Raw genomic sequence first — 18461 nt, 5'->3', positions numbered from 1 at the left:
TTGTATTCTTGATATGGGACAAGAATAGATGTTTGGGAGATTATTGGTGCAACCGTAGGTCAAGGTTGACCTGGTTGACCTGATTCGGGAAAAAGTCCAAGTATGGAGACTTGGCAACGGAAAAGTCCAAGCAGGGAGCTTGGCACTGGAAAAGTCCAAGTATGGAGACTTGGCACTGGAAAAGTCCAAGCAGGGAGCTTGGCACGCGAAAAGTCCAAGTATGGAGACTTGGCACGGGAAAAGTCCAAGTATGGAGACTTGGCACGGAGAAGTCCAAGCAGGGAGCTTGGCACGAGGAAAGTCCTAACTGGGATGTTAGGCAGTGTGGAAAGTCCTGGTGAGTGAAGTCAGGCAGTGAGAAAGTCCTAACTGGGATGTTAGGCAGTGTGAAAACCCTAGTGAGTGAAGCTAGGTGAAAGTCCTGGTGAGTGAAGCCGGGCAAGGGAAAATCCAGATGGATCAGGGATGATCGGACTTCTGGTGTTGGAAAGTCCAAGTAGGTCAAGGGAGTGATCGGATACTTGGCACGAAGAGGAAAATCCAGATGGATCAGGGATGATCGGACATCTGGTGTGGAAAAGTCTAAGTGGGTCAAAGGGATTGACCGGACACTTAGCGGGGAGTGCTAGCAGGTCAAGGGAGTGACCGGATGCTAGGCATGATGTACCAACAGGTCAAGGTTGACCGGATGTTGGTGTGGAAGCCTTAGGTTTAGGGCTGAGAAGTTTGGATCGGGCTGCAGATCGATCCAATGATACATGGGTCATCTGATCGGTCTGGTGACCGATCAGTATGCTACTGATGGTTATCTGATCGGTCTGGAGACCGATCAGAAGGAGATCAGTGGCAAACTAGCAGAGAAGAGAAGCCTGATCGGTCTACGGACCGATCAGAAGGTTCCCTGATCGGTCTGTGGACCGATCAGGATGTTTCCTGATCGGTCCATGGACCGATCAGGGACGGAATAGAAGCGAAGGCTTCTTCCCTGATCGGTCTGCAGACCGATCAGGATGTTGCCTGATCGGTCCACAGACCGATCAGGGTTCTAGCCGTTGCGACACAACAGCTAATTTCTTCGCTGTTTCTTCTTCGCAAGTATAAGGAGACGAGGGCATCTTCCGTGCGGCTTACTCTTCTCTTTCCTCCTTAGAACTTCTGTTCTGCTGCTGAAGTTTCAGCTTCGACTGAGCTTTGTTGAGCTCACTTCCGAAGCCCCGCGTGAGCTTCTTTCGGCTGAGCTGCTTGTTGGCATTCGTCCGTGAAGTTGTTGCTTCCAGGACTTCAGTCGACGACAAGAAGGCAAGCTTGTATTGTTACATTCATTGTATTTACTTCTTGTATTCCTTGTATTCTATCTTGCTGTTGCGAGTTATTGTGGCGAGGTTTCTCCACCCACAAGGAGTATCTATTAGCCGGGTTTCCGGGGACTCATCCACCGACGGATTGGTAGGCTTCGTCCACCTCACGGACACGCCGAGGAGTAGGAGTTCATCTCCGAACCTCGTTATATGGTTTGTCTCTCTTCTCCTGTTTTTCTTTCTACGTTGTATTTCCGCTGCACTAACCTAATCGTAGAAAGAAACGCGAGCAATTGGGGTCGGCTATTCACACCCCCCCTCTCTAGCCGTACGAAGAGATCCTATCAAGTGGTATCAGAGCGAGGTTTGCTCTTCATCGGATTAACACCCGGGGAGCACGAGCTAGAGGATGGATCTACTCGGAGAAGATGTCACCATTCCACCCTTCTACGAATGCGGTGACTTCGCGTATTGGAAGGTAAGGATGAAGTACTTTCTTATGACTAACATAATGAATTGGTTTTGTGTACAAGAAGGTTTTACTCCTCCGGTGGATAAGGAAGGAAAACCTCTTGAGAAGAAGGAGTGGACCAGAGAACAAATTCACAAATCCGAAATCAACGAAGAGGTAACGAGAATAATTGAATTTTCATTACCTACTAACATCTTGTGTAAGATAGGTTACAACAATGCCAAGCAATTATGGGATAACTTGGCCAAGTACCATGAGGAGAGCTCCACTTCAAATCATGAAGAGGAGACAAGTGAGTCATCAAGTAGCTCACATCATGGAGGAGAGGAATTAGAAGTTGAGGGTTACTCAACATCTAAGGACGAAGAGGAGGAGAGTTCTTCTTCAAGTTCGGAGCAAGAAGAAGAAGCTTCTACCTCCGAAAGGGATGAAGAAGAGAGCTCGCATCCACCCTCAACCCTAGGTAACTCAAGCAATTTAAGTTTAATTAAATTACACATTATGTGCTTTGAGTGTAGGGAACATGGACATTACAAGAGTAAGTGTCCGAAGAGGGTAAGAAAGACTCCACCGGCGCCAAAGGTCAAGGAAGCCGGAGTCCCGAAACGCAAGGGCAAGGAGCACATCGTGTGCTTCCAATGCAAGCAAAGGGGACACTATAGGAGCCATTGTCCGAGGGGGAGGCAACCTCACAAGGGCAAGAGACCGGGCACATCGGGGAGCTAAGGCAAACCCTAAGGTAACCTCTAAGCTTCATTTTTGCAATTCTAATAAAATGCATGCTAGGAATTTTATTGCACTTGTCGATAATAACAAGCATGATAACCTTAGGAATCAATACATGTGCTTAGGAGCTAAACATGTGAGTCTAGATAAGGATAATTCTAGAAAGGCTAACCCTAGGATCAACCCATCTAAGGCTAAGGATAATCTAGGTAGGAATCCTAAATCAACTAGACATATGCCTAAGAATACCTCAAGAAAGAGTGATAAATCAAAAATTGAGGTATTAGAAAAGGAGAATCAAGTCTTGAAGTCAAGACTTGATACTTTGGAAAAGACTCTTAAGAACATGGAGAAGTCATCCCTAGGGTTTAAGGGTCAAAAACCAATGTCCAAGGACAAGAAAGTTATGGGTCACAAACCTAAGTCCCAAGTGGTCAAGCCCACCTATCATGATGTTCCATTCGATTATGGAACAAAACCTAGGGCTAGGAAGACCACCAAGGTCACAAGGGGAGTCACCCCTAGAGTTGATCTTGATGAGTCCCAAATGACCAAGGCTTCAAAGCCTAGGAGGGTCATTAGGAGGGTTGTTAGGGAAGTCATCCCTAGTGAATATTTAGTGAACCCAATGAGCTCACATATATATTGGGTTCCTAGGAGCATCTTCTCTATCCCATAGATGGGTTAGAGAGTGTCAACTCCAATTAGAAGGGTAGTTAACCCAACTTTGAGGAAATTGACACTCAAGGAGCATTTTCAAGGTTTTGATAACCTTTGAAAATGAAAAAGAATTATTATTTATTCCTTGAAGAGTAAATTGTGCCATATTTGAAAAATATCGATTTTAATATTATTTGGCACAATTTAAGAGAAATACCATAATTGGGATTTTGGTTTTCTCTTAGGAATATATGGGCAATCTAGGGTTAGATTTTAAGTTAGCTAAGGCTAAGGATACTTAGATAGGGAATTTAGGTATTTTATTTGTGCTAACTTGCCATGATTGGTTGCCATATTCCATGCCATGACATCATATTTATTTTATTATCATTTGAAATGTCATGATAATGCTTAGGCTAGTTTATATGTCATGCTTTATTTAAGTTTTCAAACTTTATGCCATGACATCATGACATTGGCACATGTTTTTACTTATGATATCATTATATGCCATGTCATCATCTCTTGCATTATAATCAATGAAATTGATTTGAGGACAAACATATAATTTGATATTGAGATCAAATTGGTGTTTAGAAAATGCATGAGAACTTAGCCTAAGTTGACCTTAACCCATATCTCACATCAAATTGACTTGAATGTGGTTTGATACACCTTAGATGTGTGTGAGATATTAGGATCATGAGTTAGGATCAAGGTGCATTGTCCTTGTACCTAGATGACCCTAATTCAAGAAATTAAGGATCATAGGGAAAGCTTGTGTACAAGTCATGTACATCTAGCCCTAAGATTATGGTCCTAAATTCAAATGGTTTTAAAAGCATTTTAAAATTGATTTAAAAAACCTTGATGAAGCTTTCCTAGTGATAGCATTCATCATTGAACATTGTGATACAAAGTTGAGTTAAACTTGAACTATTTCAAAGTTTTTGAACTCTGTATCAAAATTGAAAAATGGAAGTTATTTTCATAGAAAACTATTTTTCCATGATAGTATATGTTATGAGGAATGTATCCTCAAAATTTCACAATTTTTCGAATTTTCTGGAATTTTCTAGGAGTTTCTGAATTTCAGGAAGGAAATTTTAGAAATCTGCCTATCAGAGTCTGGATCGGTCTGGGGACCGATCCAGGTAAGTCCTGATCGGTCTGTGGACCGATCCAGTGAAGCATGGATCGGTCTGCAGACCGATCCAGTAAGAAGCAGAGAGCTTGGTGTGATCTGGTGAAGGCCTGATCGGTCTGGGGATCGATCCATGGGGTTTCTGATCGGTCTGGGGACCGATCAGAGCGTGCCAGTTTCTGATTTTCAGCTGTTGGTCTGAAATTTCAGCTGGAAGTTGGGTTTTGTAGATTTCTAAAGGTTTGGAACTCACAAAGACATTGTTGGTGCAATGGTCAAGAGGAAGTTAACCTTTAGGGGGAGTTTTACCTAATTGTCAAGGGGGAGTTGACTGTTAGGGGGAGTTTTTACTCCTTAAGACTTTTGAGGATTAGTGATATGGGATTATCACTAAGCTGATTGTTGAGTTTAATATAAAGGGGGAAATTAAGAGTTTCAATGAAATGTATGGGACTTTCATTAGGAAGAAACTCTTGACCTTGATACCTTTTTTTTTCCTTTTTGATGTGTGTCAAAAAGGGGAGAGTGTTCATTGGAGAATTATTGGAGAACCCAAGTTAGGTTATCGGGTTAACCTAAGCTAGGGAAAGAATGTCAAGGAATGTTCAAGAAAAGAACATTGAAATTCTTTTTGATGTGTGTCAAAAAGGGGGAGAATTATTGGAGAACCCAAGTTAGGTTATCGGGTTAACTTAAGGGGAGAATGTTCAGAGAATGTTCAAGGAAAGAACATTGGACATTGGAAGATGATTGGAAAACCTAAGTTAGGTTATCGGGTTAACCTAACTTGATTATGGGTTTTGTCAAACATAAAAAAGGGGGAGATTGTTGGTGCAACCTTAGGTCAAGGTTGACCTGGTTGACCTGACTCGAGTTGACCTGACTCGAGTTGTATTTTGATGTTTGACTTAGGAAGATTGTTGGTACAACCTTAGGTTAAGGTTGACCTAGTTGAGTTGTATTTTGATGTTTGACACTCGTGGAAGAGTTGTATTCTTGATATGGGACAAGAATAGATGTTTGGGAGATTATTGGTGCAACCGTAGGTCAAGGTTGACCTGGTTGACCTGATTCGGGAAAAAGTCCAAGTATGGAGACTTGGCAACGGAAAAGTCCAAGTAGGGAGCTTGGCACTGGAAAAGTCCAAGTATGGAGACTTGGCACTGGAAAGTCCAAGCAGGGAGCTTGGCACGCGAAAAGTCCAAGTATGGAGACTTGGCACGGGAAAAGTCCAAGTATGGAGACTTGGCACTGGAAAAGTCCAAGTATGGAGACTTGGCACTGGAAAAGTCCAAGTATGGAGACTTGGCACGGAGAAGTCCAAGCAGGGAGCTTGGCACGAGGGAAAGTCCTAACTGGGATGTTAGGCAGTTGGAAAGTCCTGGTGAGTGAAGCCAGGCAGTGAGAAAGTCCTAACTGGGATGTTAGGCAGTGTGAAAACCCTAGTGAGTGAAGCTAGGTGAAAGTCCTGGTGAGTGAACCCAGGCAAGGGAAAATCCAGATGGATCAGGGATGATCGGACTTCTGGTGTTGGAAAGTCCAAGTAGGTCAAGGGAGTGATCGGATACTTGGCACGAAGAGGAAAATCCAGATGGATCAGGGATGATCGGACATCTGGTGTGGAAAAGTCTAAGTGGGTCAAAGGGATTGACCGGACACTTAGCGGGGAGTGCTAGCAGGTCAAGGGAGTGACCGGATGCTAGGCATGATGTACCAACAGGTCAAGGTTGACTGGATGTTGGTGTGGAAGCCTTAGGTTTAGGGCTGAGAAGTTTGGATCGGGCTGCAGACCGATCCAATGATACATGGCTCATCTGATCGGTCTGGTGACCGATCAGTATGCTACTGATGGTTATCTGATCGGTCTGGAGACCGATCAGAAGGAGATCAGTGGCAAACTAGCAGAGAAGAGAAGCCTGATCGGTCTACGGACCGATCAGAAGGTTCCCTGATCGGTCTGTGGACCGATCAGGATGTTTCCTGATCGGTCCATGGACCGATCAGGGACGGAACAGAAGCGAAGGCTTCTTCCCTGATCGGTCTGCAGACCGATCAGGATGTTGCCTGATCGGTCCACAGACCGATCAGGGTTCTAGCCGTTGTGACGCAACGGCTAGTTTCTTCGCTGTTTCTTCTTCGCAGGTATAAGGAGACGAGGGCATCTTCTGTGCAGATCTCTCTTCTTTTTCCTCCTTAGAACTTCTGTTCTGCTGCTGAAGTTTCAGCTTCGACTGAGCTTTGTTGAGCTCACTTCCGAAGCCCCGCGTGAGCTTCTTTCGGCTGAGCTGCTTGTTGGCATTCGTCCGTGAAGTTGTTGCTTCCAGGACTTCAGTCGACGACAAGAAGGCAAGCTTGTATTGTTACATTCATTGTATTTACTTCTTGTATTCCTTGTATTCTATCTTGCTGTTGCGAGTTATTGTGGCGAGGTTTCTCCACCCACAAGGAGTATCTATTAGCCGGGTTTCCGGGGACTCATCCACCGACGGATTGGTAGGCTTCGTCCACCTCACGGACACGCCGAGGAGTAGGAGTTCATCTCCGAACCTCGTTATATGGTTTGTCTCTCTTCTCCTGTTTTTCTTTCTACGTTGTATTTCCGCTGCACTAACCTAATCGTAGAAAGAAACGCGAGCAATTGGGGTCGGCTATTCACACCCCCCCTCTCTAGCCGTACGAAGAGATCCTATCAATTACAGGGGTAAGCATTCTCCCTCACCTAGATGTTTTTATTCTTTACAATTTGTCTTAACTTGTTCTCTTTCTGTCAATTTTGGGTAGCAGGATTATCTATATGCCAAAGGTTGGCAGAGTTAAATCATGCCAACCAAACTTTGAGGGCTTCTGCGGAGGAGGTGTGAACCTCTCAAGCCCTCGCCGAACGACTTCAAGAAGAAGTGGAGCATTTGAAGAAAGAACTGGAGGCCCAAAACAAACTGTTGCTAAGAGTCAAGTGAGTCCTAACTAAAGAAAAGGACAGAAGACTTGCCTAGCAGCCTCCGTGGAAAAACTCTAGAAACAACTTCAGACTGTCGAGTCCAGACTCAAGTCCGAGAATGCTCGAAAAATAAGGGCCATTGAAGATTTGGATCAAAAGAACACTGATGTCATTCCTTGCAATTAAAGGAGGCAGTAACTATTCATTCCCTCATGTTGGCAAGCAAAGTAGCCAAGCTAACAGCTAAGGACGTATAGCTCGAGGAGAAGCAATAAATGTTGGATAACCAAGCTGTCGAGCTAGCTAGTTACAAAGAGGGAGAAGCCGAGCGGCTTGAGGCCCATAGAGTGGCTTATCTGTGCTCTTGGGAATTCAACATGATGCTCGGCCAATGCACCTCAAAATTATTTAGCTATGATGCAGAAGGAGCTATAAAGCACCTTGGGGAAGACGACTAACCTGAAGGTGGACATCCCCAAGAATTTCATTAGTTGTAAGAAGATCTTAGATGATGTTCTAGATGATGTGTTCCCAGATTTTGCTTAAACTTTGTTCAGTACTTCCTAGAAAATCCTTTTTTTTATTGTAATCCCTATTGTTGTACAAACTTACACTATTTTGTTGTGAATGTTCCTTTTCATTGCCCTTTGGCTCTCGTGCTCTTCTATGTATGCTGTGTCAAGCTATATTCCTAAATTTATGAAGGTAATGCTTGAATGGCTATTAAGTACTTAAGTGTATTTTGTAGACACTCGTGAGTAGTGTCGATCACACATTTGAGTAATACCGAGCGAGCAGTTGAGTAGTGCTGAGCAAGTGACTGAGTAATGTCAAGCGAGCGGTTGAATAATGTCGAGGAGTGACTAAGTATTACCGAGTGAGCGCCTAAGTAATATAGATCTACCGAGTGATCTCATGGTACATGTATGGATAACCCCATCTACGACTTAGCACTGGAGCACAAGAGTTCGTGGCGTCAGCGTGTGAGCAAAAATGCTTATAACTTATCCTGGAGGTCCAAGAGCATGGATATTGGGGCATGTGAGCAAGCACCCTTATAACTCAACTGAGCAGAATGAGAGTCTGGATATTTGGGCGTGTGAGCAAGCATGCTTAAAACTCAGCCGAATGACATGAGAGTCTAGATACGTGGGCACATAAGCAAACACACTTATAACTTAGTTAAACAATACGAGAGTCTGGATATATGGGTGTATGAGCAAGCACACTTATAACTCGACCGAGCGGGTTTGGATACTTGGGCATGTGAGCAAGAACGCTTATAACTCGACTGAACTATATGAGAGTCTGGATACTTAAGAGTATGAGCAAGGACGCTTATAACTCGGCTGAATGACATGAAAATCTCGATATATGGGCATGTAAGAAAATATGTTTATAACTCGATCGAACAGCACGAGAGTTTGGATAGTTAGGCGCATGAGCAAATACGCTTATAACTCAGCTAAACAGTTCAAGAGTCTGGATATATGGGTGTGTGAGCAAGCACGCTTATAACTTGGTCGAACAGCATAAACGTCTGGATACTTGGGTGCATAAGCAAGCATGCTTATAACTCCGCTGAATGGCTTGAGAGTATGGATACTTGGGATCGTGAGCAAGTATGATTATAACTCGGTCGAATAGCTCGAGAGTCTGGATACTTGGGTGTGTGAGCAAGCATGCTTATAACTTGGCTGAATGACACGAGAGTCTAGATACTTGGGTGTATGTCAAGTACACATATAACTCGACCAAACGGTATGAGAGTCTGGATACTTCTGCATATGAGCAAGCATGCTTATTACTTGGCTGAACGACATGAGAGTCTGGATACTTGGGTGTGTGTCAAGTACACATATAACTCGATCGAACGGTATGAGAGTCTGGATACTTCTGCATATGAGCAAGCATGCTTAAAACTCGGCCGAACAGCATGAGAGTTTGGATATATGAGCGAGTGAGCAAACACACTTATAACTCGGGTGAGCGACACGAGAGTCTAGATACTTGGGTGCATGAGCAAATACGCTTATAACTCAGCTGAACAACACGAGAGTTTGGATATATAGGCGCATGAGCAAGCACGCATATAATTCAGTCGAATGGCATGAGAGTTTGGATACTTGGGCACTTGAGCAAGCACGCTTATAACTTGGTCAAACAGTTTGAGAGTTTGGATTATGGGCATGTGAGCATGCATGCTTATACCTTGACTGAACAACACGATAATCTTGATATACAAGCACGTTTATAGCTCGACAGAACACACAAGAGTCTACATATATGAACGCATGAGCAAACACGCTTATAAGTCAATCAACGACATGAGAATTTAGATACTTAGGCGCGTGAGCAAACACACTTATAACTCGACTGAACGGTTCGAGAGTCTGGATATATGAACGCATAAGCAAGCACACTTATAACTCAGTTGAACGGTGCAAGTTTGGATATATGGCCCATGGGTGCATGAGCAAGAACGTATATAACCCAATCTAACGACACAAGAATATGGATATATGGGTGCGTAAGCAAGCAGACTTATAAGTCGACCGAACGACATAAGACGCTGGATATATGAGCGCGTGAGCAAGCACGCTTATAATTCAGCTGAATAGCACGAGAGTCTAGATACTTAGGTGCGTGAGAAAGTATGCTTTTAACTTGGCTGAATGACACGAGAGTCTGGATACTTGGGCGCATGAGTAAGAACGCTTATAACTCAACCAAATGGCATGAGAGTATGGATACTTGGGCGTGTGAGCAAGAACGCTTATAACTTGGCCGAACAGCACGAGAATCTAGATACTTGGGGGTGTGAGCAAGAACACTTATAACTCAGCCAAATGACATGAGAGTCTAGATATATGGGCACGTGAGGAAGTATGTTTATAACTTGGTTGAACGACACGAGAGTCCAGATACTATTATTGCAATCGACCTCGAGGGTTTTGATGTTTGACAATATACCTAAGTCTAGTCAGTTTTTCCAATGGTTGATCCAAACAGAACTTGATATTTAGAAGAGAAAAGTCTAGTCAGGACTAGATGACTAGAAAGGGTAAGTCCTAACCGCAGGTTAGGTAGGTAAGAAGTTTACTAAGTGACTAGTCCTAATTGGATGTTAGGCAAGGGAAAGTCCTGGTGAGTGAAGTTAGACCCTAGTGAGTGAAACTAGGTAATGAAAGTCTTCTTGAGTAAAGCCAGGTCCTAGTAAGTGAAGCTAGGTGGTGAAAGTTCTGGTGAGTGATGTCGGACCCTAGTAAGTGAAGGTAGATAGTAGAAGTTCTACGAGTGAAGTTGGACCCTAATAAGTGAAGCTAGATAGTGGAAGTCCTGTGAGTGAAGTCGGGTCCTAGTGAGTGAAGCTATGTCGTGGAAGTCCTGATGAGTGAACCTAGACAATGGAAGTCCAAGTCAGTGAAGCTGGGCAACCCTAGGGGAAGGTAATGTTGGTGTAGCGGGGCCCGACAAGAGGAGAGTGAATTGCCTATAAAATTTAAATAATCTTTCTCGATCTTTGGACTTGATTAGTATAGCAATAATAAAACTAAACTAAACAACTTAAAATGAAGATTAAGAGGTTAGAATTTTACTTGGTTACAACCTAGATGATTGTTAATCCAAGACAGTCAAAGGCACTAAAAGATCTCCTTCGTTGTAGGCGGAGAAACCTCTTACAATGGTTGAAAAGCTCAAAGAAATACTAGGAAAGTGTTACAAGAGTTGTAGTTCAAGTTTTTGATTATTTCCTACGTCCAAGGATCTTTTTATAACTCCTGGAAAACTTTATTCGAGGCTGGAAGTGTTAGAATTTGAGGGATGTCTTAAGACAATCGCCTTACAATTTTTATATTTATTTGATAAGTACAGATTCAATATTTGAGTGCATATTATATATTTGATTGTTTTAAACTCATTTACTGAATATCCGTAATATAATTCATAGTATGAGAGAATTTATTATTGGATCACAATTAGTGATTATCTCTACATGTGCAATTATGAATACATTGAAATTTTCCTAGTCCTCGAATTGATGCATTCAGACATCATCAATTCTGTAAGACTAGCACGGGTTATATTCCTTGGTTCAGTCAAGCAGCTATTTTCTCACTGGCTGGAGACATTGGATGTCGAGAGTTAAACATGGATGTTGGTTATGATAACTAGTTCATTGGAGTGACTCGCTGTAAGACTTCGTATGGTTCTCTACATATACATAGATATATCTGTGAAGTTCTTACTGCAACACGAATGCAAGTTTCCTTCGACTTGAGGTATACAAGTCATCTTGGTCATGGAGACTTATACCTTAACATCTTAAGCAAGCATCTCATTGAGGTGTGTACCCGGGATGATTGAGTATAAGTTGAAGTGCTCGAAGGTGTTTGGATAGTCCACGGAGGATTCACCGCTCCTTGCAAGGAGACGTATACCATATGGCCATTTGTTAGGATTATTATTCAAAGTCTTTAGCCAAAGCATCACATGAAAAGAGTGCGAGACTCTTGTACACATATACGAGTAATTTGAATCCGTAGAATGAGGAAGTATTACTTGGGCTAAATTTGACATAGTCAGCCTAGTGGGGACAAGATACATAGACCATGTCATGAACCAAATGGGTATAAAACTAGTGAAAGGAACGAGGCACAACTCACTGTAGTTGTTGAAGGGTTTAGAATTAATTCTATGATCAACTATGATTTTTTGACTAATTAGGAATCATGATGTACTAGTAGGTGCCACCCATGATCGTTCTATAATTAAGTAGTTAATTATGGACGGTCAAAATAAACCGGGAACCTATTGGGTCACATGCATTAACGAGTCTCTAAAAGACGTAAAATAAGTTAAAGAATATGATTCTTAGATCAAGAAATAAATATTTGGTTGTATCATATATAAGACAAATATAGAAATATTTGTCGCAATGGAAGCGCGGATGGGCCACATCTTTTATGGAAGAGTTAGACCATATTTGGTTTAATCATGAATTAGTCATGAACTAAATTGACTTAGTTATGAACCAAACCAAGGGGTTAATGTGCTAATTTTTAGTTAAGGGATAATGGGTTGTATTTGGGCTTTCTAATCCAACTCATTAATAAGGGCTATATATTGATATGGTTAAGAGAAAATTATACACATAAGATCATTAATTGACTTGTAAAGTTTTTAAAAAACTTTAACCCAATTTCTCTTCTCCTCTCCCTCTCCCCTCTCTCGTTGTCGCCGCTAACAAGGGGAAGCCCTTCCCCTTGTTGTCGTGACCACCTAAAGGAAGAAATCTCTTCCTTGTGTGTTTCTCTTCCTCTTCCTCTTGATCCTTCTTCTTCTCTCATGGGTATAACTTCCGAAGGAGAGGATTGTACTCAAGGAGTTGTTTTGAGGAGCTCGGTGTGGATACGAATAGAGACGAGGTTCGACAACGTCACTACGGTTGATGCCCTTCTCATTACAGGTCATCCGAAAGGTACACCTAGCGTAAATTTACTTTCCATAAAAATTTAATTATACGATCATGTTTGACATGTTGTATCCTTGTATGCGTATGGTGTATGTGATGTAATAATTTAGGAATTATTATTATTTTATTTTCCACTGGACATGTTTACGAAACGTGTTTTAGTACACACCGCATCGAGCATATCCCAACAGTAGTATCAGAGTCAGATCGTGCTTTGACATAATCGTAAAATTATTTTACGGGTCATAATTTGTGCTGTAATTAATTTTAGATATTTTTAGAATTATTAATATTTTTCTATTTTTGTAAAGTTTCCTAAATTATTAGGAAATTCTATTTTTGGAAAGTTTCTGATATAATTTCAGAAAATTAAATTTAGAAATATTCTATTAATTTAGAAATTATCATTTATGAATTTTTTAAAATTTTAAGAAATATTCTATTTTTAGAAAATTTCCTAATTTGTTAGGTAATACCAAATATGAAAAGATTCTGAATTTTTTTTAAAAAAAATTCAAATCTGAGATATTTTAAATTAACTTATAAAATTAATCTTTTCTGAAATTTTTAGATTTATTAAAATATTTGATTTTTAGAAAGTTTCTAAATTATTAGGAAATACCAAATTTGGAAGATTTAAAAATCATAAAAAAAAATCCAAATTTAAGATATTCTAAATTAAATTATAGAATTAATTAGAATTAATATTTCTAAAATTTACATATTTATTAAAATATTACATTTTTGGAAGGTTTACTAAATTGTGTGGAAATACCAAATTTGAAAAGATATAAAATCATAAAAAAATTCAGATTTAAATTATTTTGTAATAAATTAAGAAATATTAATTATTTATTTCCTAAATGGTTAGAAAATTAATTTAGGAATTTATTTCCAAAATAATTAAAGATTATTAATTGATAGAAAGATTCTAGATGAGACATGTTAATTAAATTTAGAAATTGATTTCCTAATTTGATTAGATAAATCTTGTTTTATTAAAATCATATTTATAACATATTTTTATTTCCAAAATAGAATTATAACATATGTAAATTTATGACATGAACATATCATATTGTATGCCATGTAGAAGCATTAATTATGTCATGATTAAATTTTTTCATGCGTGTGATGTGATTAGATCTTATCATATATATGATGTGTCATACTATGTCATGCGTGTGATGTGTCATGTCATCATTTATGTCATGCGTGCAACGTGCCATGTCATCATTTATGTCATGCATGTAATGTCATGTAGATAGAATTTTGCATGATGTAGATGAGACATAAATCCCTTACTCAATATTAAAACTTATTGGTGCAATATTCCCTAGGTCAAGGTTGACCTGGTTGACCTGGTTGACTGAGCTTGAATTGGCTCAAACTCGAGTCTTGATGTTTGGGTTTCAATGTTTGACAATACATGGAGACAAGACATAGAGATTGCAGGTGCAATTGTCATGTGGTGAGATAGTGAAGGAGAGTCAAGTAGGTCAAGGTTAACTGGATACTTGACCGGAAAATCCTGGTGAGTGAAGCCAGGTGAAAGTCCTAACTGGGAAGTTAGGCAATGGGAAGTCCTGGTGAGTGAAGCCAGGCAGTTGAAAGACCTAGTGAGTGAAGCTAGGCAGAAAGGAAGTCCTGGTAAGTGAAGCCAGGCAGTTGGAAGTCTGGTGAGTGAACCCAGGCACAGGAAATCCAGATGGATCAAGTTTGATCAGACATCTGGTGTTGGGAAGTCCAAGTAGGTCAAAGGGATTGATCGGATACTTGGCACGGGAAATCCAGGTGGATCAAGGTTGATCAGACACCTGGTGGAGATGAGTCCAAGTGGGTCAAGGATGATCGGACACTTGGCACGGGGAGAAAAGTTCAAGTGGGTCAAAGGGATTGACCCGACATTTGGTAAGGGAGTCCTAGCAGGTCAAGGGTGACCGAATGCTAGGCATGATGGACTAACAGGTCATAGTTGACCGGATGTTGGTTTAGGAGGCTTTAGACTTGATTTTGGGAAGAGATCATGAGCTAGATTGATCAGCCGATCGATTGGCTCATGCCCAATCGATCGGCTGATCGATTGGGCGAGTCTTCGCGACAAGCCTCCTCCCAATCGATCAGTGGATCGATTGGGAGAAGTGCGCGATCGCACAGAACAGCTCTAGATCGATCGGTCGATCGATCCAGAGCCCCCAATCGATCAGTGGATCGATTGGCAGGTGCGATTTCGCACGATAAGCCCTCGATTGATCGGCTGATCGATCCAAGCAATTCTCGAGAGCACAGAGGCACTCTAGATGATCGGCCAATCGATCCAACGCCTCCCCGATCGATTGGGAGCAATCCAATCGATCGAGATCCAACCGTTGGTGCTGGATAAAGCCATTGGCGTGTGATTCCTTCGCCATCTCTCTCGCACTGTTCATTCCCGATCTACACAGCAATCTTCGAGGGTTCTTCTCCAGAGCTCACTGCCAGTTCTTGAAGCTTCTTGGAGCAGCGTTTCCAAGGTCAAGAGGCATCCCAAGCAAGAGGAAGAAGCGCTAGGGTTTATTGTACACAATCTTGTAAGATTTACTTGTATTTGCTTCTTCTTCTCTTCTTGTGTGTTGTGTGAGTTTGTAAATGTTTCTCCACCTTCGGTAGTTGCCGTAAAGGAGTGTTTTCATAGTGGAGAGTGCTTGTGTGTGTGGATCCTTGGATTAGTCACCTCTTCTTGAGGTGGATACCAAGTAAATCCTTTGTGTTAGCATTGTATGTTTTGTTTCTTGTATTCCCATTGCATATCATTGAAGAAACAAGCAACGAAGAGCACGAGGAGCGCGATGAGCTATTCACCCCCCCTCTAACTACATTTTGGTCCCAACAAGTGGTATTAGAGCGAGATTGCTCTTCACCGGAATCATCGCCGGAAAGGGAAAAGAGCTAGAGGGCGAAGAAGTTGGAGCAAAATTCTTCAAGTCAAAGATTTTATCAAGCTCAACTTCAATGGAATTCCAAGACGGACTTGGATTTGATACAAGGGTGCCTCCATTATTTATTTCATCAAACTTCGATCTTTGAAAATCAAGGATCGAGAATTTCTTGATGATGGAGATAAAGCAATGGTTTGCTCTAATGAATGGATTTGAAGCTCCAACAAATTCAAAGGGCAAAGTACTCAAGAGGAGCAAGTGGAGCCAAGAACAAATCCAAAGATGTGAGGTCAATGACAAAGTGACCAAGCTTTTGGTCAATTTATTGCCAAGCAACATCTTGGAGCAAATTGGAGATTTTGAAGATGCCAAAGAGCTATGGAGCAAATTAGCAAAGATTCATGAGATCCCCTCCACTGTACCAAACCAAGAATAACCCAAAGAGGGTGACTCATTGGAGCAAGACCAAGAGGAGGAGAATTCCGAAGGAGAGAGATGCTCATCTTCCGAAGAAGAAGTCCAAGAAGCTTCATCTTCAAAGGAATGCAATGAAGAGGGCAAGGAGAGGGCATACTCCTTGTTCCATGTACAAGATGAAGATGAAGTAGCCTCCACCTCTAGGGTTAAGGGGAAGCAACCTTGGTGACGCCAGATCAAGAAGAAGGAGAAGCTTCTACATCCGGGTCAAATGGAGAAGAAGACGATGTATCCTCCAAAAATCAAGAAATATCAAATGGAAGATCATGTGTCATCCCTACACATGAAGGTATAACTAATTCAATTAAAAATAAAAATCACATTGTATGTTTTGAGTGTAGAGAACATGGGTATTACAAGAGCAAGTGCCCTAAGTTGGCCAAGAAGAAGGGCCAAGTTGTACTAAAGGGCAAGGAGAAGCCCAAGGAGACCGTCCCCACAACAAAGAAGAGCAAGGAGCATATTGTGTGTTTCTCTTGCAATCAAAAGGGACATTATAGGAGCCAATGTCCCAAGGGGAAGAAAGCGGTCAAGGCTCATGGAGGAATCACAACTCAAGGGGGAGCCTCCAAGGTAAAAAGAAAGGTATCATTTATTGAGCCTACTCCCTTGAATAATGGTAAAAAACATGCTAGTTCTAATTTTTATCATTTTAATGCTATTTACCATAAGAATAGAAAGCATGAGAGTCTTAAAGAAAAACATGTGGCTCTACATGCTAAAACCACTCAACCTAGGGTTAGGAAGGTAGATAACCAACTAGGAAGTAATCCTAAGGATTTTAGGTATTTATCTAAGAAAAAGAAAAATCAAGGTTTTAGTGAAAAATCCAAGGTTGAGGGATTATGGAGAGAAAAATCAAGTCTTAAGGTCAAGACTTGATAAATTGGAGAAGACTCTTAGGAAAATCACAAATGATACACAAGGATTCAAGAGTCAAAACCTAGGTCTAGGACAACATGGGTCATTCAATGGTCATAGAGGTTTGGGATACAAACCTAAGGCTAAGAAGGATGTACCTTCTTATCATAGAGTTTCATATAGTTATGGAACCAACCCTAGGTCAAATTGTCAAGTCAAAAATACTAGGAAGATTATTCCTAAGAGTATTTTTGCAATAGATGTGACTAAGACTTATAAGAAGTCCAAGAAAGTCACAAAGAAGGTCACAAGGGAAGACATCCCTAGAGTTGACCTAGAAAATGTGACCAAGGCTTCTAAGAAGCCTAATAAGGTCACTAGGAAGGTATCTAGGGAAGTTATCCCTAGTGAATACCTAGAGTATCCAAAGAGCACCAATAGGTGTTGGGTTCCTAGGAGCATTTTCTCTACCCCTTAGATGGGTTAGAGAGTGTCAACTCTAATTGAAAGGGTAGTTAACCCAATCATGATAAAGTTGGCACTCTAAGAGCATTTTCAAGGTTATTGTTAACCTTTGAAAATGATAAGGATTAATAGCTTACTCTTGGAAAGAGTAAGATGTGCCAAAAATTTGAGTATTTGGATATAATTTTAATTGGCACAAGAAATCAAGTCTAAAGAAATGCCAAGTTGGGATGTTGGCAATTTATTGGGAAATTAAAGGCAAGTCTAAGCCTTATTTTAATTTGTTACTCCTTAAAAGAGTAATTTGTGCCAATGAGGGTTTTGGTTGATTTAAATTGGCACAAATTAGGAAAAGAAATGTCAAAATTGGGTGTTGGCATTTCTTGGGAAATAGTGGGCAATCTAGGGTTAAATTTTAATTTAGCTAAGGGTTAAGGATACTTAGATAGTTATTCTAAGTATTTTACTTAAGCTAATTTTCCATGCTTTGTTTGCCCATCATATGCCATGACATCATATTTTTTATTCATGTCTTATTATGAAAAACACAAAAATACCATGTCATGTCATACATACATCATGTAGTTATAGGAAATTTTCTTTTTGATGTATGCCATAACATATCATGCATTATTTTAATTCCTTGCAATTTAAGGACAAATGGTATTTATTAACAAATAACATCCTTGGTGGATGTTCATAACCTCAAAATGCCTAGATAGATATGCATGATCCCTAGATTAGGGCAAAATCAAACTTTACATCTCACAAAAGAACTATAAGGTGACTTGTATGTGGTTTCATACACATTAAATACAAGTGAGATGTTAGGATGATGAACAAAACTCAAGATGTTGATTTAGTGCATTCTTGTGAGTTTTAAATTCATCGAACACATAGTTATGTATTTTCCAATCATTGGGAAAGCTAATGTACAAGTCATGTGCATTGAGCCCAAAGAACATGGTTGGAAATTGGTTTTGTAAATGATTTCAAATATGTTTTGGAAAACCTTGGTGAAGACTA

The sequence above is a fragment of the Zingiber officinale genome, chromosome 4A, assembly GCF_018446385.1.
Source record: "Zingiber officinale cultivar Zhangliang chromosome 4A, Zo_v1.1, whole genome shotgun sequence".
In the NCBI taxonomy this organism is placed as follows: Eukaryota; Viridiplantae; Streptophyta; class Magnoliopsida; order Zingiberales; family Zingiberaceae; genus Zingiber; species Zingiber officinale.
Note: the sequence above shows the minus strand (reverse complement) of the source record.